This window comes from Microtus pennsylvanicus, chromosome 3 (assembly GCF_037038515.1).
Source record: "Microtus pennsylvanicus isolate mMicPen1 chromosome 3, mMicPen1.hap1, whole genome shotgun sequence".
Lineage (NCBI taxonomy): Eukaryota > Metazoa > Chordata > Mammalia > Rodentia > Cricetidae > Microtus > Microtus pennsylvanicus.
In genome coordinates this window covers 43,081,429-43,106,390 of record NC_134581.1, presented here as the reverse complement: position 1 = coordinate 43,106,390, position 24,962 = coordinate 43,081,429, and the positions used below count along the sequence as shown (strand labels likewise).

Here is a 24,962-nt window from a genome sequence, read left to right as displayed (position 1 = left end):
ATGCAACCAGGGATTACTCATGGGAAGCAAACTGAGCCAGTCAGTCTTAGAAGCCCAAATATCTTTCTTTCACATGTAGTTTTCAATGAAATTTTATGTAAATACATAAAACCATGAAAGTACCAGTGAAATGAAAGTAGAATAAAAACTGTCTAAGGGACCAAAAGAGACTAAGGGCAGAGGTAAAAAAGGGAAGGCAGGGGTGGGCGTGGACAGAATATGTCCAATTTATAGGCTTGTATCAATGCGTCCTTATGCAAAACAGTACCATGAACCATGATACACAGTGAAAAAGATTTTAAAGAAGTAATTGTTCCTCTCTCTGTTTTGCTCTTCTTTTAAAAGTACATCTTTAATTATTTATATGCATAATCTTGAACAATTTTCCATTCCTCACTCACTATCATAAAACAAGAAAAACATGTAATCACTTTTATGAAGGGCTGTGCGAGACGCTAAAGTACTAGGTTTGAATAGAGTAGTCTCTGTCCCCAACCTGGCCCAGACACAATAAAAACTTATGAGGTGTGATTTAAATTCCAAGAGATAATGTAGGGAAGAAATAGAGGTTTGTCTCTTTACTCGGAACCTATTGCTTGTCCAGCCCTTGCCACAGACTGGTCATACAGCCTTGGCTAGCTCCGTCACAAATGCATAGTCAAGTGAGGGGGGGGCAGTGTGGTATGGAGGACAGAAACTGCAGGAATGAGAAGCCAAGCAGTAGAAGGAACACAATTAATGGTGGCAGACGTCAGGAAGAGGAGTGGAGAGCAAGGAAGAACCACAGTGCGGCTGGAAGCTAGAAAGTAACCGTGGTATCAACAGCAGTAGGACAGGCCTGCAGAATCTCGAACTTCAAGTGGACTTCTGGATGTTCATGTGTCCACTGTGGAGGACGTAGGGAACCTAAACTAATTAGAGAGGTTTAGACAAGACATTTGCATTCCACAAAGATCTGTTTATCTAGAAATAACTTTTTCTCTTTTCTGTTTTTTTTCCTTGTTCTTTCCCAATCCATGTTTCAAAGATTACTCTTGTTTCAAGGTTCACCTTTACAGTTTAGTTTTAAAATATTTATCTACCTATATTTCGTAGACTATCTGCAGAGACTCAACATACAATTACATTATCCATATTCAAAATTATTGCAAATTAAACCTTGAAACAGAATCCAAATTACTCTTTAAAATCTTTGCTAGAGGCAGAGGAGAGATAGCTCAGCAGTCAAGAGCACTGGTTGCTCTCCCAGAAGTCCTGAGTCAAGTTCCCTGCACCTCCATAGTGGCACACAGCTGTCTGGAACTCCAATCCCAGGGTGTCCGATGCCATCTTCTGAAATCTATGGGTACTCCATGCATGGGGCACACAGATGTGTACAGTCAAAACACTCACACACATAAAAACTTTAATTAAATTAAAATAAAATAATAAAAGAACAAAATTTCTGCTGAATCCTCAAGGAACTTAAGCAGATCAACATGGCCTAGATCTTAATCATTTTAACATGAAGTATTCAATGTGTTAAGAAAAATGTGTGAAGCAGGTGATTCACAAAATGGCCAATGGTGCTTCCGTTTTAGCAAATAAAATTGTGATCATAAGTATAAAAAATTATGGTTAAAGAGAATCCTTGAGATAAGAGAAACAATCGTCCTAAATGATTATTATCCTGGTGTGACCAAGGAGTATTCTGGAGGTATACAATTTGTGTCAAGGGAGCAATAGCAAATTGAGAGGGGGAAAGAGAGAGAGATTATTGGCCTCTTTTTCTTTGGTTATTATTGTTCCATATATACAACACATAAATATATGAACACAACCTGCTGAGACCATTTGGTGTTGCTTGCAGGTGTATGTTTTTAGGGATGACCACACAACCAATCAGGGGGCTCATCCCTGGGGCAGACTTTCTCCCTTCTCAGCAGTCATGAGTTACCTATATCTCTTGAGCTAGGCGTGGGGATCAAGGAGGTATCTGTCTTCCATGCTAACATGTCTGTTGGTATTATCACTGTTCCAGTATTGTTTAGGCAGGATTATTGTTTAGATTTCATGGGTGTAGCTTCCATGCCATTTCTAGAAAATACAATATCAGACTTTGTAGCTCTAGGTCTTAGAATTTCTGTCCCCATCTGACACAATGCCCCTAAGACCAGGGTTGTGTTGTAGATAGAGCAAGTGAGGCTGGGCAACCCATGGCCAGTTGTTTTCTGCATTTTGATCACTTGTAGTAGCTCTCTGTAATGGTTTCTGTCTGCTTCAAAGAGACACTTCTTTGAAGAGGGGAGAGAACTACACTTATCTGTGGGTATAATGATACGTGTTTAGAATGCCGTTGGAAAGTGTACTGGTTTAGCAAAGTAGCAGTTATCAGCTTCTCCTCTAAGATCCATGACCTCACTAGCCATGTGTAGCCATGTGTAGTTGGCTATGTTTTCAGTACCAGGAATGATTTTCCTCCAGCTGAGTGGACTGAAATCCAATCTGTTGGTTACTGCCGAGCTGTAAATGCCTCTATTACACTTAGGGGTATCTTTCCATGCTGGTCATTGTTGTGGTTCGTGGGTATCACCTCTCAGTAGGATGCTGGTTGCTTTCCTCCCTTGACAGCTCACACAGCATCTTCCACACTGTGAAAGCCAATCCTCAGGGAAGAGACTCTCTCAGTCAGATCCAGCTCAGTCCTTCCAATTCCTATGTCCAGTGTATGTGGTGTCTTCAACAGTAAGCATTTAAATTCAACATCTGGTAGGCAACCAAGAGCAGTAGCAATAGCTCATATTGTTCTAAGAGCAACAGTGATAGCCTATACTTTTTTGGGAGTCTCTTGGACTCATCTAAACAACAACTAGAAGGAGGTTTCTTATGCTTGGTACTGAGGTTTTTGTTGGATGATTTATTTATCTTGGAGGAAGCATTATCACCCCAACTGGCATAGCTTCACTTAAACTACATATGTATGGATACACATACATTTACATATATATTATATATAATTTTAGGTAAATATAAAATGATTCCGCGTGGATTTTTCAAACATCCGTAGTGTCATTTATTCCCTTCCCTCACTTACCCATTCTCAGTTAAAAACTCTCCCTTGGTTTTCCCCATTTCACCCTTCATATCTCCTCTACCCTTCTGTTCCTTCCCTAGTGCCCCTTCAATGACAACCTTCTATGTTCCTGGTTTCTTTGGTTACTTTAAACTGTATGCTCACATCCGAAGATCTGGAGCTAGGAATCACGAACAGAGAGAACATGCATTTGTCTTTCTGGGTCTGGATTATCTCCCTCAGTATAGTATTTTCTCGTTCCACCCATTTATCAGCAAATTTTACGGTTTTGCTTTTCATAGCTGAATAGTATCCCACTGTGCATATTCCTGTTAATCTGCTGAAGGACACTTAGCTAGCTAGCTATTGTGAATATAGAAACAACACACATCACTAAGACCTATTTTTGATGTAGGATGTCAAGTCCTTTGGAGATGGCGTAGCTGGATCATATGGTAGGTTTATTTTTGACACTTTAAGAGTTTTCCTCACTGATTTCCAGAACGGCTGCTCCAGCACTCCCCACCCCCACCCCAGGCAGTGAGTGAGGGTTCTCTTTCCCCACATCCTTGCCACTGTTTGTTATCATGGTTGCTTTGACCGATACCTCCTGAGTTGCTAAGGATGAATGTTTTTGAGCTATTTCTTAGTCATTTTTATTTCTTTTTTGGAGAACTCCCTGTTCAGATCCATAGCCCATTTTTTAAAATTAGATCATTTTTTGATTCTTTGTTTTTTGAGTTCTCTATATATTGTGGCTGTTAATCTTCTGTCAGATGTATAGCTGGCAAAGATTCACTACCACCCTGTGGCTGTCCTCTTTGCTCAATTGATTGTTTCCTTAGTTGTACAGAAGCTCTTTAGTTCTATGAGGCCCCATTTATCAATTTTTAAAAATAGGATGTGAACAGAAACTTCAGAAAAAGTACATTAATGTCCAAGAAAAAAAAAGCCCAAGATCTCTGGCTGTTAGAGAAATGCAAATTAAAACTACAATAATTTACTACTGAAAACTCATTCATATGGGTAGAGTTTAAATAACTGATACTCACCCAACGTTAGCAAGAATATAAAGGAGACACAACTTAGATCCGTGCTGGTAAGAATGGAAAATCTGGCAACCTAGCAGTTTCTTAAAGAGTTAAGCACACATCTGTCGTATGACTCAGTAATACCAATTCTAGTGTTTATACAAAATAAAGGAAAACATTCACCCACACAAAGCCTTGTGTAAGGAAGCTTATAGCAGCTTTATTCATAATAGCCCCAAACTGGAAACAACCCAGGTGCCCATCCAGAGCAGAAAAATAAACTGTGATGTCCTCAGACAGTGGAATGCAATGAAATAATAAAGAGAAGCAAACCGCTTGTGCAAGCAGAAACATGAATGAATCCCCAAAGTCTACACTCAGGGAAGAAAGTCAGTTGCAATAGTGTGGACTCTGTGGTTCTGTGGATGTGAAGTTCTGCAGGGAAGAAAAAAATGTGATAAAATCAGAGCAGTGATTGCTTCTAGAAGAGACCAAGGCTGAGGAACTTTTCTGGTTGATGAAAAATATTTAAAATATAGAGTTTAATACATGTTAATAGTGGTCTTACTGGCACAGTAGGGAAAACAGACACCAAAGTCATGTTCTTGCATGCTGGGCCACTCCGAACAGCTTAGTGAGCATGTGGGATCTACCGTGTGGTTAAAAAAAAGATGCGACAAATACCATTCTGTTGCCCTCAGTAAAAAATTTAGTTTTAAAGAAAAGTCCAAATGCTGTCATTGCCTGGAAATGTGTAATGGTTCTGCTTATCATGCACAGCTGCAGAGCTGATGGAGAATGCTCACGGACACTGACTTGGGTGAGCATTTACATCCTTAAAGTCACACACAAGCCAAAATGGAAACGCGGCCGATATTCGCTTCTGTCTCTCTTTTCTCCTAGCAATCACATACTTAAGCACCTTTGGTCCTGTGGAAGGAAATGTTATCCAGTGTTCACAAACGCTACCAACTGGAACGGTTTTTAGAACAAACTGTTTTCCTGCCACGGTGATTCTCCAGCGTGCCCTCCATGAACTAGGATTTCTGGAAAGAGGTCTTGTCCTAATGAGTTCACATTTGGCATGAGTAGAGCAAGGTTAATGCCTTCAGAGAGGCCAGCCGACCAGTTCATCCGAGGAAACGCTGAAGGAAAACCCCAGACTCAAATAGTATGTAGGAACAGAGAGGGTTTATTATACCACTTGCATGTGGGGTCGCTCACCTGTACAAAACGGCGACAACCCCGAGCGGAGCGTGCAGATTCCTTTTAAGCATGGCCAAGGGGGAGCTTTAGGGACAGTGAGGTCATCTCCAACATAATTGGTTAAACAAGCAGCAGCTACATTAGTGTATTTTCAATTGGTTGAGGTTCAGTCTTCTCATGTTTGGACACATCGGCACAAGCTTGTGCAGAAGGGAGCTGCTGGGTTTGTCCTTGAGATGTTGTTAATTCTTTTGCATTAAATGTTAATGTGATTTTTAGTGTTTTAAGGAAACTGTATACTATCTTCAATGACTGTGATATAATTTTATGCTCCCAAAAAATACAGTTATGTATTTCATAACTGTCCCCATTTCTCCATAATTTTGTTAGTGTTTCTTATCTTTCGTTTGTGATAACAGCCACCACCAGAGGTTTGAGGCACCCGCTTGGAGAGGCATCTACATTTTCCCATGATCAGTGATGCCGTCTGTTCACGCTGCCCTCAGCCACTTTCTGTCTTTTTTTTTTTTTTTGGAGAATGTCACACAGCATTAGTGCCTGTGGTCTCTGGTCAGAGAGTCATTGGTGAAACTTCTCTTCTTCACAGTTTTTTTTTAAAAAAGAGAGAATTTGCTATAGGATATGGAGTAAAGTGTTTCAGCGTGACACTTCATACACCTCTGTCATACACCCTGGTCTCGCTGGTTCCCCCCTTTCACTGTCCCCTTTCCTCATCTAATCACTTTCCTTTCTTCCACCCAGTCACCCCCTTTCTGTTTTTCCCTTATATATTTCCCATTGTTTTTCCTTACTTCTCATGATCCCCCTTCTACTCATGACCTACACCCCCCACCCACCCACACACACTTTCAAATTTAGGTCCCACCTACATGAGAATACATGAGTGAGTACGTGTCTTTCGGAACCTGGCTTATCTCACTGACTATAATGACTTCTAGTCGTGTGCATTCTCCTATAAATGCCATGATTTCACTTTTCTTTACGGCTGCATAAAATTCCATGCGGCATAGGTGTTGCCTCCTTTTGATCGTTCACTGCAGCTGGGCGTATAGACTGGCTCTATGTCCCGATCACGGCCGAAGCAAACACACTAAAGTAGGCTCTGCAAGATGCAGTGCTGGGTGTGTCTCATCGATTTATCAACTGAAGTTATTGCTGGTGAACAGTTTTCTACTGCGACTCTCTCTAAGAATCTAAAGTTAAGATATAGAAAAGTCACAGTTAGAGGATACGGCTGCTAACCATGCATGGCTTGGTTGGGTCTTCCCATGTCAGAAGTGAAGCTTTTCTTTTGGTTTTGGTTTTGGCTTTAGCCAACCACTCATGATTTAAACAAGCTACTAAAAAGGTTTAAAGCAGTTGGTCTCAACCTGTGGGTCCCAAACCTCTCCTCTATCTCCAAAAATATTCACAATCCATAACAGTAGCAAATTACAGTTATGAAGTAGCAACGAAAAGAATGTTATGGTTGGAGGTCTCCACAACATGAGGAACTGTATTAAAGGGTCGCAGCTTTACAAAAGCCAGAACCACTAATTCAAACCCTTCCTACTTAAAATAACACTTAAACACCTCATACCTACAACTGGCAGCCCACTGGATAGGAGACGTGTATGACACCAATGGAGAGCTTCTGTAAGAAACCCTCTCCACCAGCCAGCCTGCTCTTTAAGGGCTGAGACAAAATGGAATCCTCTGAGTTCTTGGGTCATTTGCCTTCATGATTGGCATACCTGAGTAAACCCTGCCTTCGTCAGCGTAGCTCGGGAGTTACATCTGTCTCTCTCTGGCTGACTCTGACAAACATCTATCTAGTGCTTCCTTAATAACTCTAGAAACAAAGATGACAAAATTGATATGGCCAGAGCCAGGAATCTATATTACTTTCATAAGATTAAGAAACAAGACAGTTCTTAGAACAAACAAAAACTGCCAATGGAAATAGGTTATCTTAGGATTTCTATTGCTGTGAAGAGACACCATGATCATGGCAACTCGTATAAAGGAAAAACATTTTACTGGGGTAGCTTATGTTTTCGGAGGCTTAGTCCATTATCATCATGGCATGACATGGTGGTGTGCAGGCAGACGTGATGCTGGAGAAGTAGCCAAGTAGTCCTATATCTTGACTTGCAGGCAATAGGAAGTGAACTGTCTCAGTGGATGTGATTTGAACATATGAGATCTCAAAGCCCGCCTCTGCAGTGACACACTTCCTTCAATAAGACCACTCGTACTCCAACAAGGCCACACCTCCTAATAGAGTCACTCCCTTTGGGACAATTTTCTTTCAAACCACCTCATAGGTCAACACTCACTCCTTGCTGATGGAAGTGTGATTGTAATTGTCACACTTGTCTCCTGGCAGCCTATCTGGGGCAGAGGTGGGGGGAGTTCCCCTCTAAAATAAGCTGAAAACAATCAGCTTCAACTGGTGGTTCCAGCAACCCTAAGTCCTTTTTTTAAATGTAATTTTTATTGATTCTTTGGGAATTTCACATCATACACCCCATTTCCACTCACCTCCCACTCCCTCCACATTTCCCTCACTTCTGCAGTGTCTCCCCAAAGGAAAATTTAAAAGAAAATCAAAACAAAGCAAACAAACAAAAACAAGAACAAAACAAACAACTTTTAGCTTTTCCTCTACCATCTTTCCAACACCTCTCTTTGTTCTGGTGGCACTGGGGGCAGTGTGTGACCTGTTATGCCCAAATCTGCGAAGTCCCCACAAAAGTCAACAAGGAGATTGAGTATGTAAAAGCAAAAGAGCCTTTATTTTATGCTAGTTCACAAACTCGGCCTCTCCGCATGTCCAACGTATTGGAGGAGAGTCCCGAGCTCAACTAGAGTTGGGTTTTTATAGTAGTAAAGGTCGGGGTGAGGGGCTTCTGAGGTTCAGGACCCCTGATTGGCTGACATTTGTCTAGGTGTGTCCTGGTGAGTGTGTGTTGGCAGATGGTCTTATCTACAGCGGCTGGAATGTTAGGCATTTCCTTTAGGTGGTCTGCTTTTGGGTGGTGCTCAGGAAATCTCAGCTTGTGGTTCTTCCTGCTGTTGGGTATTGCTTCAGGGTAAACTACTGAGAATCAGGCCTCCATTTAAATTTATCAATGGCTGAGTCCTACTCTGGCAAGTGATGATGGTTGGAAGTAAAGAACTTCCTTTAGGTGATCTGTCCATATTTAGCTTATCATGGCTGGCTCCTTCATCACCTAGGTTACCTTTTATCCAATCAGCTCTACCAGCAAATGTACATTACAACGAGTCAATGGTCTGGTTGAAGGCCTCTGGTTTCTGGTATCATCATCCCTGGATCCTCATCAGAACTCCTCTGGGATATCCCACGGCCTCCTAAGTCATGGAGATCCTGTGGGTACTGGTCTACTGGACCAGTCTCTTCTCTGGCCTCAGCTGGTCCTAGGTGGGGTAGATGTTAGGGTGGGACAAGACCCGGCTGTGGACTGGGTAGGAGCTGAGCTAGTTAGTTCAGGCCACTGGCCTGCCCACCTCCGGAGAGGGGGCGGAGCCAGCTCCCCTACACCCACACCAGCAGGGTCAGTTCTCCCTCACCTGAGGTGAGGAATAAATGTTTTCTTTCTCTTTTGTTTTGTTCTGTTTCTCGGAGGCCCTGGCTACCGGGGGAACTCACATTATTCCAGGCTGGCCACCAACACAGAGATCCCCCTACCTGTCTCCTGAGCACTAGGATTAAAAGTATGCACCATCACTGTGCAGCACAACCTAAGTTCCTAAGTAAAAGTTCTTTGATGGTCAAAGGACATTCAGATAAGAAGTAATTACTTACTTGTCAGTTCAATTAAGAGAGTACAGACAGGAGCTGGAGAGATGGCTCAGAGGTTAAGGGAGCTTTTTCTTGAAGAAGACCCCATGATGATGGCTCATAACCATTGGTAACTTCAGTTCTTGGGGATCTCAATCCTTCTGACCTCTGAAGACACCAAGACCATAGGCGGTGCATATACATACATGAAGACAGAACCCTCATTCTCATAAAAATATTTAAACCTTAATTTAAAAAAAACAAAGAGAGAGAACCAGACAGCACCTTTGTCCACCATTTATAGCAGCTCATGAGCTATAAGGTATTGGAAGCCTCCTGATGTTAAAGTAGCACAGAATATTCTATGATAAAGAAGAGTCAGGTCATGGGAAATATATTTCCAAGTTAGGGCAGCAGAGAAGTGAATAAAAGGTTGCCCAGCTAGAAGACAGCAACCAACTTGACATTTGGAAAGATAAAAAGGAGGAACAAGCAGACAAAAATAAATAAAATAGATAGATAGCTGATGATGGATGGATGGATAGATAGATAGATAGATAGATAGATAGATAGATAGATAGATAGATAGATAGATAGATAAGATGGAGGGGAACGGGATGAGAAGGCTGCTGGGTGGAAACCCACCTTCAGGAAGAATGGAAGCAGATTGTGACAACATTTAGGCTGGAGTGTTTTCCTTTTCGGGTCAATGGCTGATGTTTTCAACACAAAATTAAAATTACACTGTGTTGAACTGATCCAGGCACAAAGTACCAGAGACGCCTATGCCAGTTTGAGGCCACAACCTGGCTGTCACATGTCACATACTGGAAGAACTTACTAATGATGGTTTTTTTAAAAAAATCTTTATATGTTCTTATGAAGTAAACTCAGGAAAGTAGAAGAGAAAAACCAAATGAGGTTTGTTGGAGTGTAAGTCTGCTCCAGCGTTCAGAGAAGCCCCTTTCATTGGCCATGTTTTTCAGCGCTAACCCGTCCATTCATTCGGTCTAAGCTGTGGGAGTTCAAAGTGTCCAGGAATAGAATCAAGAGACTGCCAGTGTGTGATCAGCTCGCGTCTGTAATTAGAGTCTACAATCCTTTCTGACGGACCACATCTTTGCCGGTCTCTAACTTCACTGTTTATGGGTGTGAACTTTTACCTGCACACCTGTGTCATCCACTTTCTTTGAAGAATTCCCTGAGATTTTCACAGCACTGCTGCATGGTGGGGCAGGGTCACATCGGGTAAACTTCCGGCAGATGTGTCTAAATTTGATTATTAAAATGGATAGAAGTCTAAAGAGGAAAAAAAATCATGGTTTTCCAGCTTGATAGTTTTGTTTCCTATCACACGTGTGTCCAGTTTCTGCCGCTTCTACCCACAGCCTGCCTCTAAAGCACTAGAAAGCTCTCCTCCTCCAGATCCGGCTGGCTCCTGTTCTGCTCTCAAGCAAGGCTGCACTTTGCTTTCTGTTATTGTTTCTGCTTGTACTGACTTCCTTCATCATGCTGAGATGCAGGGCTGGTCTGACTCATCTTTGTACGATCTTGTGGCAATGTGGGAATAATAAAAGTCCGCATTCAGCTGAACACAATTGTTTAATTAGCAAGAATTATGATCTTGCTGATAGCTGGGACACTGGGACACAGCCTGCTGATGAGCGCTCCGTGTCACTGCCCTCATCAATCTAAAGTGTCTTTGTTGCCTGCACTTTAAATGAGTCACGGCACCAGCAAGCTCCCACGCACTTCTTTATCCCCAACAGGAATCTGCTGATCTGTCCTTACCAAGGTCTGCATGTTCTCCTCCACACTCGTCCTTCCTTGTTCTCACTGCTGGCTCGCTCTACAGTCTCATTGTTTCGTCACAGGCCGTGTGTAAGATGACTCTAAATGACCTTGCCCCATCTACTGAACCCTTCTTCTCATATCTTCCAAAGCATAAATGATTTTAAAAAAAAAACCCTGAAAACTCTCCCAGTTATCAAAGCCTTAAACGACTTCTCCCGGGCCCTCTGCTCTATGTTTGAGTCCCTTCCAATACCATTTCAGCTGAAGGGTCTACAAGCACCGCACTCAGTCAAGGGAACCCTCCAACACCTCCCCTTTGCACACTCCCGTCATTCTAGGCCTGTGCTAGCATTAACAGAAGAAGGAAGGGGAGAGAGCTGACATTTCATTGGTTACTGGAAGTCAGACCATCCCTGTGAAATATGCCACACAGCTACCAAGCTTCTGGAAAGCCAAATGGTGACTTTACGTTTTGACTCTGGAATTGTCAAGAGTTTCATCTCTTTTGTCCCTTCATCTGAGTGGCTGTCACACACCCTGTTGTGTGATGAAAACTGCCAAGGCATTTTTCACTTGAAAGAAGTTGAGCTCAAAATGCCTTTAACATGGTATCTTTTATGTGACATCACTCCATCATCGTCCGTGCGTGAACACCGAGGACAGCTATAGGCCCAGAGAAGCCATGTTAGGCCCCTGAGGAACTACAAGCTGGGAGAAGCACCACAATGCTCACAGTAACTTGACTGAGGAATTCTCCACACCAGACTGAGCTTCCTCCCTGAAAGAAAAAAAAAGGCTAAAATTGTTCCACAGCCCTGGTTCTGATCCTGTTGTTGAAAACAACCTGTTTACTCTTCCCAAATAAATGCTCCTGGGGGGGGGGGGGGTCCGCAGGCATGCCCTGGATGCCTAGTTCAACTAGTTCCTGCAGTCGTGAGTTCAGAGAGGTACAAGTACAATTCCATCAAAGATGCCAGTCAAGGGCTAGGGAGGGAGCTCGGGTGGCAAAGTGCCTGTCTGGCAAATGTGAGGACCTGAGTTCCACTCCCAGAATGCACATGTTAAAAACGAGCCATTGTGAAATGAAATTGTCATCCTAGCACTGTGGAGTGAAGACAGGAGGAACCCTGGGTCTCCCTAGCTAGCTAACCCAGACAACCTGGAGTGTTGCAGGCCAGTGAGAGACGCTAAAGTTTCAAGGAAAAGGGCAGAGTTTCTGAAGAGCAATACTCAAAGGTTTTCTTCTGGCTTCCACATGCTTGTGCATACACATGCAAATGAACCAGTCTGCACATCCATGCACACATCTAAAGGTACCATCCAAGCATCCAAGGATAAGACACAGGAATTTAGATGCTATTTACCCAGGCTGGTGGTAGTGCCATAGCTAGATTGGTACAGGAAATATATTTTGATAACTATCAAAGCTGTCAGACTAAGACATGGTTTAAAACCATATAGGGATCAGTAAAAAGAATGATATTATATGTAACTGATCTAAAGATGAAAGCAAACATAATCTATAGATAGGCAGACAGATATATGAAAAATTTGAAAAACCTCATTTGGTGCAAACTTTTCAAATGTTACTATTTCTCAAATTTTGTTCAGACTGGAAAAAAAACAGTAGTGTTTGTGTGTGTGTGTGTGTGATAAAGAGAGATATATTAAATTCATATACTGAGTCAGAGACTTTTCTCTATCAAAGTATAATTTTGGCTCCTGTTCCCAGGGTCAGAGCAACTTTTCACCTAACGTAAGTGAAATTTTAATTCTGGAACATAAGTAATTTTGACCACAGTAGAAATGATATCAGAGCCTCGGCCAGTGGCTGTTCTTCATGGGGTAGCCTGGGTTGCTTGCTAAGCCATCCAGAGGCTGGTTAGTATGTATTATAACAGTTCTGTGTTCCCAGGGAGTCTGAAGCTGATGAGAACCCTGCCACATCTCTGATCTCATACTCGAACACCAGACTCAGGTGAGCAGCTGAGTCTGTCTTTAGCTTTTATGCTCGAGCCTTGTCTTTGTGCTTTTTGTCCTCTGACACACAGGCACTCCTGAATCCTCACCAGTGCTTTCTTGGCTTCTGGCTGTTGGCAACTCAAACTATGCTGACTGCTGGAAGGTCATCATTCCCTGACAACAATGCCCTGAAAGTGGTTGATGGTGCAATTTTGGAGGAACGGGTTTTCATACTGAGATATTGGCCAGCCAGAATAATCAATTCTTCAAGTATAATTACATAAAGGAAAAAAATATGCATCACTGGTAAAAATAAACCAGTTTCTCAGCCGAAAACAACAGGCTCACGCTGTGAACATCCTGGAGAGATCCAATGTCGTGATTAACCTCACTGACACTCTATCTGGGCTGCATGGCTTCGATTAGAAGGCCCTTTCACACATAGCAATTCATCCGATCTCACAACAAATGAGGGACATCGCTTTGGATGTTCTGCCAAGTCCCATTACGCAAACGATATACCTAGCAGGTTCCCAGTTATGCCCCAGGGACTCCATCCCATGCTGCTCTGCACCTCCAGGGTTTTCCATATACTGTTTTATACCTGCCGTATTTTACCAAATCCTAAATCCATGGGTTCATGATTATCTCGTTATTATCTCTTCTCTCCCCCTTTCCTTTCCTACGCAACCTTCCTGGCACTCCCATACTTGACAAATCTCATCACTGCAGGAATTTACATAAAATCTCCCAGAGTAATCAGTGGTCTGACCTAGATCTGCCGAAGAGAAATATGAGAAAGGGGCATTGTTTTAATTTGCTTTAATTTTGTGGGTTTATAAATTATTAAAATCATGGCTAATTCTCATCCCTATTGATGGTAGTGTTTGTTTGTCCTTCGGTGTCAAGAAGTACCCAGGTAGCCAATGTAAGGGAAACAGAGATTTATTTGCTCCAGAGGGACAGAGGGCAGGGAATAAGAGGGTAAGACTGGAGATAGAGGAAGAGGGGGGAACGAATGGGAACAGGGGAGATGGGGAAGCAGTATCTGTCTGGAGGGGGACAGTGGACTGCCTCTTCATAGAAATGGCAGACGTGGCCCCTAGGCAAATGGTAGCTTCCAAAGGTAAAGGGGCACCTGTGTTAGGAAAGAGGTGTTTAGTCTGATTGACAGGTTAGTTAGGGCAGCCACAAGGGAGCTTTTGATTGCTGCATCTCTGTACTTTGGTAGATAGACCTTGGTGGTCGGCCTCAAGAGGAGGAAGTGGTCAGATAAGGGATTAAACCTTGGTGGTCAACTTTAGGAATGGAATCTAGTTTTAGCAAGGTAAAAGCAATGTTTAGCAAGGCAAAATGGCCTTGTTTGCCATGCGCAGGCCAACTGGAATCTCTTTAGCCAACCGATAGAGTCTGGCAAGTTATCTTCTTGGTTCCTTAACAACTATATATGGCCTGATATGCATCCCTTATTCCTATGACCCAGAGGTTTATTAGCTTCTTATTAATGCATGCTTCTGGAGTCTTGATTACATTCCCAACAGATTTCCAGGTCTCTCTGGGTGCCAGAGAGGCAGGTTTTCTGAAGCCTACTCCAAGTACACATCTTCCTGATGATGTAGTCTCTGGCCACCACTTCAGTGATGACAAAATTGCATTTCTAGCAAGAGCTCTCCCAGCCCTGGTAGGAAGCCATGCCTATAATTTAAATTTTTCTAGTAGAAAAGTAAGTCGAGATACATGAATCAAGTTTCAAAATGTCTTACCGTAAAACGTACGCAACGTAAAACTTGCTACTTACTCCGCATTTTATTTCCCTGTTTGCTGACGGACATTGAGTGCTACATTTAGAGCTATGTTTAAGAATGCTGCTAGGAGGACTGGTGAAATGGGTTCACTGGGTAATAGAGCTCGCCATGCAAGCCTGATCATCTGGGTTCGATTCCCGGAGTCCACAGTGGAAGGAGGAAAACGGCTCTGACCCCCAAACATGCACAGTAGCACGCGTGTATCTTCTCTCTCTCTCTCTCTCTCTCTCTCTCTCTCTCTCTCTCTCTCTCTCTCTCTCTCTCTCACACACACACACACACACACACACACAGTAATAAGTTTAAAAGTCATTTTAAACCTCAAAAAGGAAAAGAATAGTGTTATGAGTGTTGGCGCCTGAGGATCTGCATCCTTGCTTTCAATTCTACTACCGTGAAATGAACTCTAACAATGTATTTTACTTAACAGACCTAAGCATTTCCATTCCAACATGTGAACAATTGAAAGATTAATTCGGCGGAGGGGGCTTTGTATCAAGCCTCAAAATCTGGTACACTCACAGTACCACTCAATTTAGGTGTGAAATTTTATTCTATATTTACATTTCGTAAAATTTATAGTTAGAAAAGAAGATTCACATTCACAAATTGTCCCAAACATATTTTACGGCATGAAAGCTGATTTAAATTAAAGATGCTGGGTAAGACAAAACTGGAAAACATTATACTGAGTGAGGTAACCCAGACTCATAAAGACAAAAGGAGTTCTCACTCTTAAGTGTGTCTTAGTGTTAAATCTTTCGATTTGTGTGTTTAGCTTGGAGTACCTGTAGTACTTGTACCTGTTCCAGGAAAATAGAGAGGGGCCGCTGGTGGGGAGGGGGGACAGAGATCTTAAGGGAGGAAAGCTAGCAGAACATAGGTAAAATGAAGGGGAAATGGGGCCTAAGCGGGGGCGGGGGGGGGTAGGTGGGGAGAGGGCTGGGAGGGCAGGGCAGAGTGAAACGAACACTAAGAATGTTTGGGAAAGCTATCTAGAAACTTAAGCTGCTATTTATAAGCTCCCTGTTTCGTTGGAGTTACCCTACACAGGAGATAATGCTCCTCGAGGAAGCCATAGGTTACCAAATAAAAATCCCAGTGCTGGGTATAGATTATCCCCTGTCCTTGAGTTGTTGGTTAGAGATGTCTCAGAGATGCTTGACATAATACAAGCTATTGCCCTTGTTTTTGCTTGTCCCCTTGAACACGACCGCAAGATTCTATCGCTGAAGAAACCACATACTTTGGTCATAGGACAAGGAGAGATAGGGTTGGTATTGGGAAGTTTCCTCCTACCAGGGAGCCTTTGGAGTACCAGTGAGCGCTATGTAGGCAGCTGGGGTGGGACTGCGGGGGTCACCAACAGTCTTATCCAACTGTGAATACCGTGAGTTGCAATAATGACTGGTGTGGCAAGGTGTGCTCACAAGTACGAGAGTGGCACACGTGTGGAGTGTCCCGCCACACTCTGGTGGGATTCAAGGCCACTCCACACAGGGAAACTCACGTCTCATAATGTAAGCCTGGCTAAGAACCCATGGCTGGGGAACCCAAGAACTTGGGGGGGGGGGTGAACCTACTTCTATTATTTTGCTAAATGGATATAAAACTGCTATCTAAATCCATATCTTTTTATGACTCGATTAGCACATCTCTCAGATCTCATCAGAGAAGTTTCTGTGTGTAGTAGAAACGCACACATGGTTAAAGTGTAGAGAAAATATGTTTATGAACTGCTTAACCACAAATGTGACATCTGTATCCCAACTCTCCTCCCAAGGCCCAGAGACCATCTTGGAAGAAGAAGCAGAAAGACCTTATGAGCCAGAGGTTGGGGGGGGGGCAGGCGTGGCATCTGGAATAGACAATATCTCCTGAACATCACGGGACCACTGCTCTCATGAACTTAACAGCAGCTGTGGTTGTCTGTCTGCAGACAGTCAAGAAAGACAGCCAGCATTCTAGCCCCCACCTAGAACGGAGTAGCTATTGACTTTTCATGGATTACAGGGAAGAAAGAGTCAGATTTCTTTAAGGGTATGTCCCCCCTCCCTGTAGGTCAACCACGCTCCCACATTCAAAAATACATGGGCAGCATAAACTGAATTCAGTGGACTATTTAAAAAGTTGAAAACAAAAAACAAGGATGTGAAGTTGGGCCGGGTTGTAAGTGGGTATGGGGATGGTATGAGTTCCGGAGAAGTTAGGGGATGAGTGGGAGGTGAATATGGTCAAAATACATAAAGAATTAATATAAATATTATATATTATATTTTAAAGACTTGGGGTTAACACTTTATTTATTTTTACTTTCTTTCCATTTCTTTACTAAAACAGGGTCTCACTTTATCCCTGTGGATAGCCTGAAACTCACTGTATAGCCCAGGTTGGCTTGCGGACTTACTGTGATCCTTCTATCTCCTATGTGGCATTTCCTTTAAAAGGCTGGTCTGTCTTTCAAAGCTTGAATCCGGCAAGGGCCTTTTTTCCCCTGAATTTTAACCTCTGCCGCTCTGTCAAGGTTTCCTGTGTCCCCCTACTTCCTGCTTTGTACTTACAATGGTTACGTCATGGCTGTCTTCCTTTACTAATTATACACATACTTGACCCACGGACAGACCTTACTCCAGCGGCAAGCTTTTCCCGTCTAGGAGAGGCTTCCTTTACTGTGTGACCATGCATAGAGCAGGTGGCACATACCTGCATCATCCTCTAAAACAGACTATTTAGAATCTGACTGCAGCTTCCCCCCTACAAAAGTGGGGAGAAGTAATCCTGCCACAGAGATTTAAGTCCACAGACAAGACTTGCCCCCTATTCTCTCCCCAGCATCCAGCCTACCAAAACCGGACATCATTTTACGCCAGGTTGGTGTGACATGCTGGCTAGTTTGTGTCAGAGTGACACAAGCTAGATTCATGGGAGAGAAGCAAACCTCAGTTAAGGAAATGCCTCCAGTGTAGGGCATTTTCTTAATTAGTGACTGATGTGGGGGGGCCCGGCGCATTGTGGGTGAGGCCACCCCTGGGCTGTCAGAATGCAGGCTGAGCAAGCCCAGTGAAGCAAGCCAGTACCAGCACTCCTCCTTGGCCAAGGCATCTGGTCCTATCCTTCAGGTTCCTGCCCTGCTGGAGTTCCTGCCCTTGCTGCTTTTGATGATGAATTATTGTATGGAACGGTGAGAGAAACCAACATTACCCTCTCAGAGTTGCTTCTGGTCACGGTGTTCCATCACAGCAACAGTGACTCTCACTAAGACAGGTTACAAATTGCATCATCAACCCCCGTGTGGCCCCGTGATTAAACGGCTTGAACTTTCCTGACCCCTTCAAAGTTCTGGCTTGGGAACTGTGTACTTGAAAGAATTCTTAAACACAATCTTCCACTCAAGGAAGAAGTGCTTGCTTGCATTTGGCCAGATGCACCCTGTTGACTTATACACCAAAAGCTTTCCTGAATGGTCTCCCCCGTGGATCGGCGAAACCTGGCATGAAAGGGGTCCCACACTCAATTACTCAATTCCAGCTGCAGCATTGGCAAGGATAAAATGCTCAGCCTGTTTCTACATCTAAAACAGGCGATGATTAACTGAGTGAAAACATTTAGCAGTAGTTCATGACCAAACTGTTTTCTGTGCCTTTAAGGTTTCCCCGTGGAGAGACGGGAGGAAGGGAGTGACCCTTAGTTGACAAAAGAAAATGTCACTGTTTCCTCTTCCTGTCCAGAACGGTTAGATCTCATAGCAGATAATCTCAGAAGGTCTTTAAAATATGCCGAGGCGCTTTTCGCTGTCCCTTTTTTTTTTTTTTTAATTCACAAAAGCCAAGTGAAATTCAGCTTCAGGGAGACCCGCTTTTTACTGGTTCCTACCCAGGCCCACAGCCCGTCCTGGCTTTAAAAGGCCTGGATTCTTCGGAGCTCGCGGATTCACCCGGCAGGCGCGGAGCTGCGGTCCGAGGTGCGTGATCCTGCAGCCTCGTCTCCCAGGCTCCCGCGTCCCGCGCTTCCCCAAGGCTCGCGCCTTCTGTGCCCCGCCTGGTCGCCTGTCCCGCCAGATCCGGAGGGTCAGCGCGCGGCCGCGGAGGCCAGTGCCCGGGAGTAACCCTGCGGGCCCGCCCCTCTGCATAGGCTGCCCCGAACGGCGCCGTGATTGGCGGACGCCGTCGCGGGTGAATGGGGTGACCCCGCTCCTCCCTCCCGTCCGTCCGCGTCCCGCCTCCCCGTTGCGGGCCGGAAGTGAGGCTGTGGGGTGGTCCGGGGTGCTGGGGGGTGGGGGTGATGCATCTCTCGGACCGACGCCGATCGCCCACCCGCACGAGCACCTTTGGAGCCTGGACCAGGCCTCGCTGAGTCTCGCTCCTGAGCCTGGGCTGGCCCAGCCTGGAGCTTGCTGTGTGGACCCTGTTGAACACGGTAGATTGGGTTCAGCCAGTTGAGTATACCAGATGCGCACTATTTTCGCCATGCAGACCTCAGTAAAGGAAGCCACTGCCGCGGGAAAGCGTAGAGGGTGAAAATCAATAAGCAGCATCATTACAGAGTGTGAGAAGTGCTGGAAAGGAAGAGAACTAGAGAAGAGATTGGTTTTTTTTGGGGGGGGGGGCGGGTAATGCCGGCCTGGTTGGGCATTCGATAGGGGTATGATGGGGTAGGAAAATAGAAGACAAGAGTACACACATGCTTTTAAAAAAGCCGGGCTTTTGCAGTGTTCTTTCCTCGTTCTCTCAACATCTCAATTCTCAAGGCACTTTTTTATTTGCTGAAAGTGCATCACGTTTCATAAGGTAATGTTTATTATCTTAGTTCCTAGAGTATAGCACTTTCCCCAAAGACAGTAAATGTGTACGTGAAGTTTACTGCTGTCTAGGTTTCTGGCTGGATGCAGAGGATAGTTCTTAAAACGCACATTTGTGAATGTTCGATGAAAATCAATTCTTTTTATGCATATCCCACACACCTAGAGTGGGCACGCCTCATCTCGCTCTTTGGAAGGCTTTCTTGAATATTTAGCCACAACACAGCTTTCTGGGTGTTCAGGCCCTTAGTGCTTACTGGCGAACTGGCTGACTGATAAACTGTCTTAGTGAAATGAAAACACAGCACCCTATAGGATGTTTGTGTTCGATTTTTGTGTTACCATAATTACCCGCAATGCCTTTATCCAGAGTAATAAATGAAGAAAGCAACAAGCAAATAAACAAACATTCATAGCATGAATTTGAGACTCCCAAAGCCTTACTGTATCTTGAAATGGTTGACTGAATCTAATTTGCTATCATGATCATGAAGAAAGTAAATGGTCTTCTTGGGATGTTGTTGTTGTGTATGTGTTTAAAATAAACAGTCTTCCACCAGTCTACTTCAGTAAACATTTCTTTTTTGCTTTTTATGTATCTGGCACCATACCCTACTAGAAGTTTCTGTCCTTGCCTTGAGGAAAAGAGATACTAGAAAAAATAAAGTGATACAGATCAGGACAGAGTGTGCTAGTCATGGGAAAAGGTGAAAAAGAAACGTTTTGTTCTGGTTTACATTCTGTGAAGCAAAGCCGAGGGAGAGAGGAAAATAAAAATGAAATATATGTACTTTAAAACTCTATTGAAGTCTGTCTTCTATATCACTAAGAGGCATGGTAATAACATTGTATTCTGTATTTCGTCGTTTTAAACAGTTTAAGAATACCCCAAATTTAGGCTCAGACTGAATCTGTTTAACAGCTTCTGTATTTGTTGAAATAATCTGGCGAAGGGCAGCATGCTATGGAATCATTTAGATTAGAAGACAACACCGCACCGTGACATAAGAGAACAATTGGCTATGTAATGCAATGGCAAGCAGTCGTTTTCAAAAAACGATCAAGCTGGTGCTGAAGAGATGGCTCAGCGGTTAATAGCACTTGTTGCCCTTGGAGGGTGTTGGTCCCCAGTACCTCATGGTGGTGGCTCAAAACCGTCTCACACTCCAGGAGGATCTCATGCCCTTTTCCGAACTCCGAGGGCAGCAGGTATGCACACGGTACACATATACACGTAAGTAAAACACCTATACATATAAAACTTAAAAAAAACTCATTAAAAAAAAATAAAGCTGCTGCACAAACTTGCAGAGTTTCACTTGAGTCTTGAGTGGTAAAAAGTGAACTTGAGACTGTGGGAAGAAATGGCGCTACCATATTCCGACATGAAGGGAACGCCTAATCGAACAGATGCACAAAAGCGCGGCTCTTAATGAAACCCTTTGTTAGATAACTAAAATAGCCCACGACCTAGAATGACTACATCTGATAAGGCTAAATTTTAGAGGATTTGTCTTTATAAATGTTAGACCCAGGGCAAAGAATATTGAGTATATGTCGCCAGCTCTGGCTGACTAGAAACCACTTTGAGAACATGCCACTTAGCCAGGGTGTGTTCCCTGACAGCAGAAGCCACAGCACTAGGCTCTGCCAGTTGACACAGCTAATGTTTGGCTAACAGTGAGCTTATCATCTGCTTTTATCTAATCTTTAGCTCTCTAATGTGTTACTGAATTAAGTAAATTAGTTCTAAAATTTATCTTGATATCCAGCAAAGCAAAAGACACAATAATAATTTTTCCTGGTTGAAAGGTTTATTTTCATTTCGGTCACAACTTTATTAACATTTGCTTTATAAACCACAAAATTCAGCCAAGTATACAACTTAACCATGTGAAGAAGTTGAAAGCTGAGTGTGGCCAACCCAAGGCTTAATTTTTGCCAACTGGCTTTGCAGCCATGTGGCATGCCACTTGAGTCTTGTATGGCTTGATTTTTCTCACCATTATGTTGACGACAGAATAGAATTGGGGCTGGAGAGATGGCTCGGCGGCTAAGATTAAATATTTGTTCTTGCCATGTGCTGACATTCAATTCCAAGCACCTACATGACGGCTCTGAAATGTCCGCAGGGTATCCAATGCCCTCTTCTGACCTCTTGGGGCACCAGGCACACATGTGGTGCACAGACATATATGTGAACAAACACACTCATAAAAACAGAATAATTTTTAAAAAATGAATGCAATCAAACTGTACTGGGAAAGGGTCTTAGAAATATCTCAGTAATAAAAGAAAAAATGGTACCAGTTTTTATTTATTTATTTATTTTTACCAGTTTTTAATTTATTTTTATTTTAATGTAAAAATATGTGTATGTGTGTTTTGTCTGTCTGTATGTATATGTACCATGTGCATGCCTGGTGTCTGCAGAGGCCAGAAGAAAGGTTCAGTCTCCTGGAACTGGACTTACAGATAGGTGTGAACTACCATGTGGGTCCTTTAAGTTCTGTCTTAGGGTTTCTATTGCCATGAAGAGACACCATGACCACAGCAACTCTTAAGAAGGAAAACCATTTCACTGGGGTGGCTTACAGTTTCAGAGGGTTAGTCTGTTATCATCATGGTGGGACATGGTGGTATACATGCAGACATGGTGCTGGAGAAGTAACCAAGTGTTCTACATCTTGACTTGCAGACAACAGGAAGTGGTCTGTTTCACTGGGCACGGCTTGAGCATATATGAGACCTCAAAGCCTGCCTCCACAGAGACATACTTCCCTCTAACAAGACCACACCTATTCCAACAAGGCTATGTCTTCTAATAGTGCCGCTCTCTTTGGGGGCCATTTTCTTTCAGACCACCACAACTGCAGAAATAGTTCTCCAGCCCCCAAAATTTGACTAATTGTTGCAATAAATATAATAGTTTCTATCTCATGGAAAAGGGTTTGATATTCAAATTAATACAAAACATTTTTAAAAGATATTTTTACTTATATGTGTACCTACGGTGATATTTTGTTTGTGCTATAACAAATAAAGCTTGCATGAGGATCAGAGTGTGGAGCGAGCCACTAGTTAGCCATGGAGGCCAGACAGTGGTGGCACACACCTTTACTCCCAGCACTTGGGAAGCAGAGGCAGACGGATCTCTAGGAGTTCAAGGTCACTCTGGGCTACCTTAGATTGATCCACTCTGAAAGAGAACAGAGCCAGGAGGTGGCTCACATCTTTTATCCAGTACTTGGGAGTCACATGCCTTTAATCCAACACAGGAAGTGATATGGCTGCATGGAGAGATGAATATAAGGCAGGAAGAGACAGGATCTCAAAGCATCCAGTCTGAGAACTTGTAGAGAAAGGATACCCCATTCAGCCCGAGGATTTTGTAGAGGTAAGAACTTGTGGCTGGCTGCTCTGCTTCTCTGATCTTTCAGCTTTGACCCCCTAATATCTGACTTCACATTTTCACTATTAAGACCAATTAGAATCATATATATGTATGTATGTATGTATATGTATGTATATGTGTGTGTGTGCTCACGTGAGTTTACATGTGCTTCATGTGTGCGTGTGTATTGAGAAGAGTATCAGATCCCTTGAGACTGGAAGTACAGGTGTTTGTGAGCTGCCTGATGTGATTGCTGCCATTTACACTCAGGTCCTCTGCAAGGGCAGCAAGTGTTAAGTGATGAGCCATCTCTCTATTAATCTTGCCATCACCCTAATTGTATTATTCTGAGTCCTGGGATACAGTTAGAAAAAGAGCAGCATCTGTGCTTTCAATAAGCTTATTAGAAGACAGCATAATAAATATTAAAAAGCAAACGTGGTGTGTCAAATAGTGATGAGTGCTAAGGAGAAAAACTGAGGAGAGACGAAAGGTTCCAGAAAACAGGAGGCAAAGAAGAAGGCACTGTGGAGTGACAGATAAAAAATGTCCCTTCCTGAGGAGGTGGTGTTGATGCAAAGATCAAAATGAAACAAAGTTGAAAGCCTTGGAGATTTCTAGGTTAAATCCTTGCAGGCTTAGAGAAACAACAAGAGCAAGAATCTTGCGGCGGTCTAGAGCTTGCTAAATTCAAAGAATAAGAAGGAGGTTATCCTCTGGGAAAGGCCACGGTGTCCATCATGGCTTGGTCCTGGAAACCTGACTGGTGTGGTGAGGGAATGAAGAATGGGCAGACACACGTACAGAAAAGCTGGCATCAGGTGGAACACGTCACTCTGATGGACCGGCACCAGCTATTAATAACCTGGAACAGAAAGAGAGGCTAGCTGGTCTGAGGGAAGGTCTCTGAAGGCCCTGCAGTCACCCGGGAGGAGGAAGCTGCAGTTGCTAATTTTTGCGTACACCCAGTCAATCATTCGTACACACGCACACTTGGGCCAGAGAAAGGCTTTTGTTATGTCTCTGAGCTTCACCCAGATGAAGGCTTTGCCAGTTCCCTAGGGCTTGAGGCATCAGTCCTTGTCAAAAGTGCGCATTTACTCGGGACGTCATCCAGTCCTTACACATACACTCAAGGCTTTCTCGGCTCCCCACAGAAGACAGATAATTTTAGAAGGACGGAGAAATAGCAACATGCTAAATAATTAAGGCCCAAAGGCTGTTGTTAGGATGCGGGTTTTAATTCTCTGTTGAGACGAAGTTGGTAGATAGTGCTAAGCAGAACTGGAAAACAGAAGACAGGAGAAGAAGAGAGAAGGAGCAGAGAAGGAAAGGGAAGGGGAGCAAGAATAAGCTCGATAGACGGACCGGTGTTGTTCTTAGTTTAAACAACAGCCGCCCTAGATTCTAGTTAACTCTGAAACATCCAGAGACTAACATTTTAAAGATAGGTTTCATTATGTCATGCAAATATCTCCTAATGAAACAGGGGCAGTTTCAGTAATCTCAAGTGGTGGTCTTTAACGTGGTCCCGAGAGACAGACTGTACAGCTGTGAAATACAACGGACATGGGCTAGCTGCGTGTGCAGAGACAGCCTTTAAATGAGGGAAAGAAAACATAACTTCATTTTTATTTTTTTAATTTTATTTTCCTTTTTTAAAAGACAGGATCGTTTTTTAAAATTCATTTATTTATTATATATACAGTGTTCTACCTGCATGTATTCCTGCAGGTCAGAAGAAAGCACTAGATGTTATTACAGATGGCTGTGAGCCACCATGTGGTTGCTGGGAATTGAACTCAGGACCTCTGGAAGAGCAGCCAGTGCTCTTAACCTCTGAGCCATCTCTCCAGCCCCCCTTCATTTTTCTTTTAAAGTAAGAAAACATTATTCAGTGTTTGATGTGGTGGTGGTTTGAAAAAAAATGGCCTCCGCAAAGGGAGTGGCACTATTAGGAGGTGTGGCTTTGTTGGAGGAAGTGTGTCGCTGTGGGGGCCGCTTTGAGGTCTCACGTTCAAACTTCACTCGGTGTCACAGACCATTTCCTATTGCCTGCAAGAAGCAGGACTCAGCCACTTCTCCAGCACCACGTGTGCCTGCAGGCCACCATGT

General features: G+C 43.5%; 1 protein-coding gene across 2 annotated transcripts in view; it reads left to right on the top strand.

Annotated features, from left to right (window-relative positions):
• Elovl5 (ELOVL fatty acid elongase 5) overlaps positions 1-24,962 on the top strand; it is a 318,923-nt gene that overhangs the window by 231,795 nt on the left and 62,166 nt on the right. Inside the window, exon 1 of one of the 2 annotated variants that reach the window (XM_075965165.1) lies at positions 18,382-18,616. The exons of the other annotated variant lie outside the window; for it this stretch is intronic. The gene's annotated coding sequence lies outside the window, so the exon portion shown is untranslated. Of the gene's footprint in view, positions 1-18,381; positions 18,617-24,962 lie in introns of those variants that run through there. 2 annotated transcript variants of the gene reach the window in all.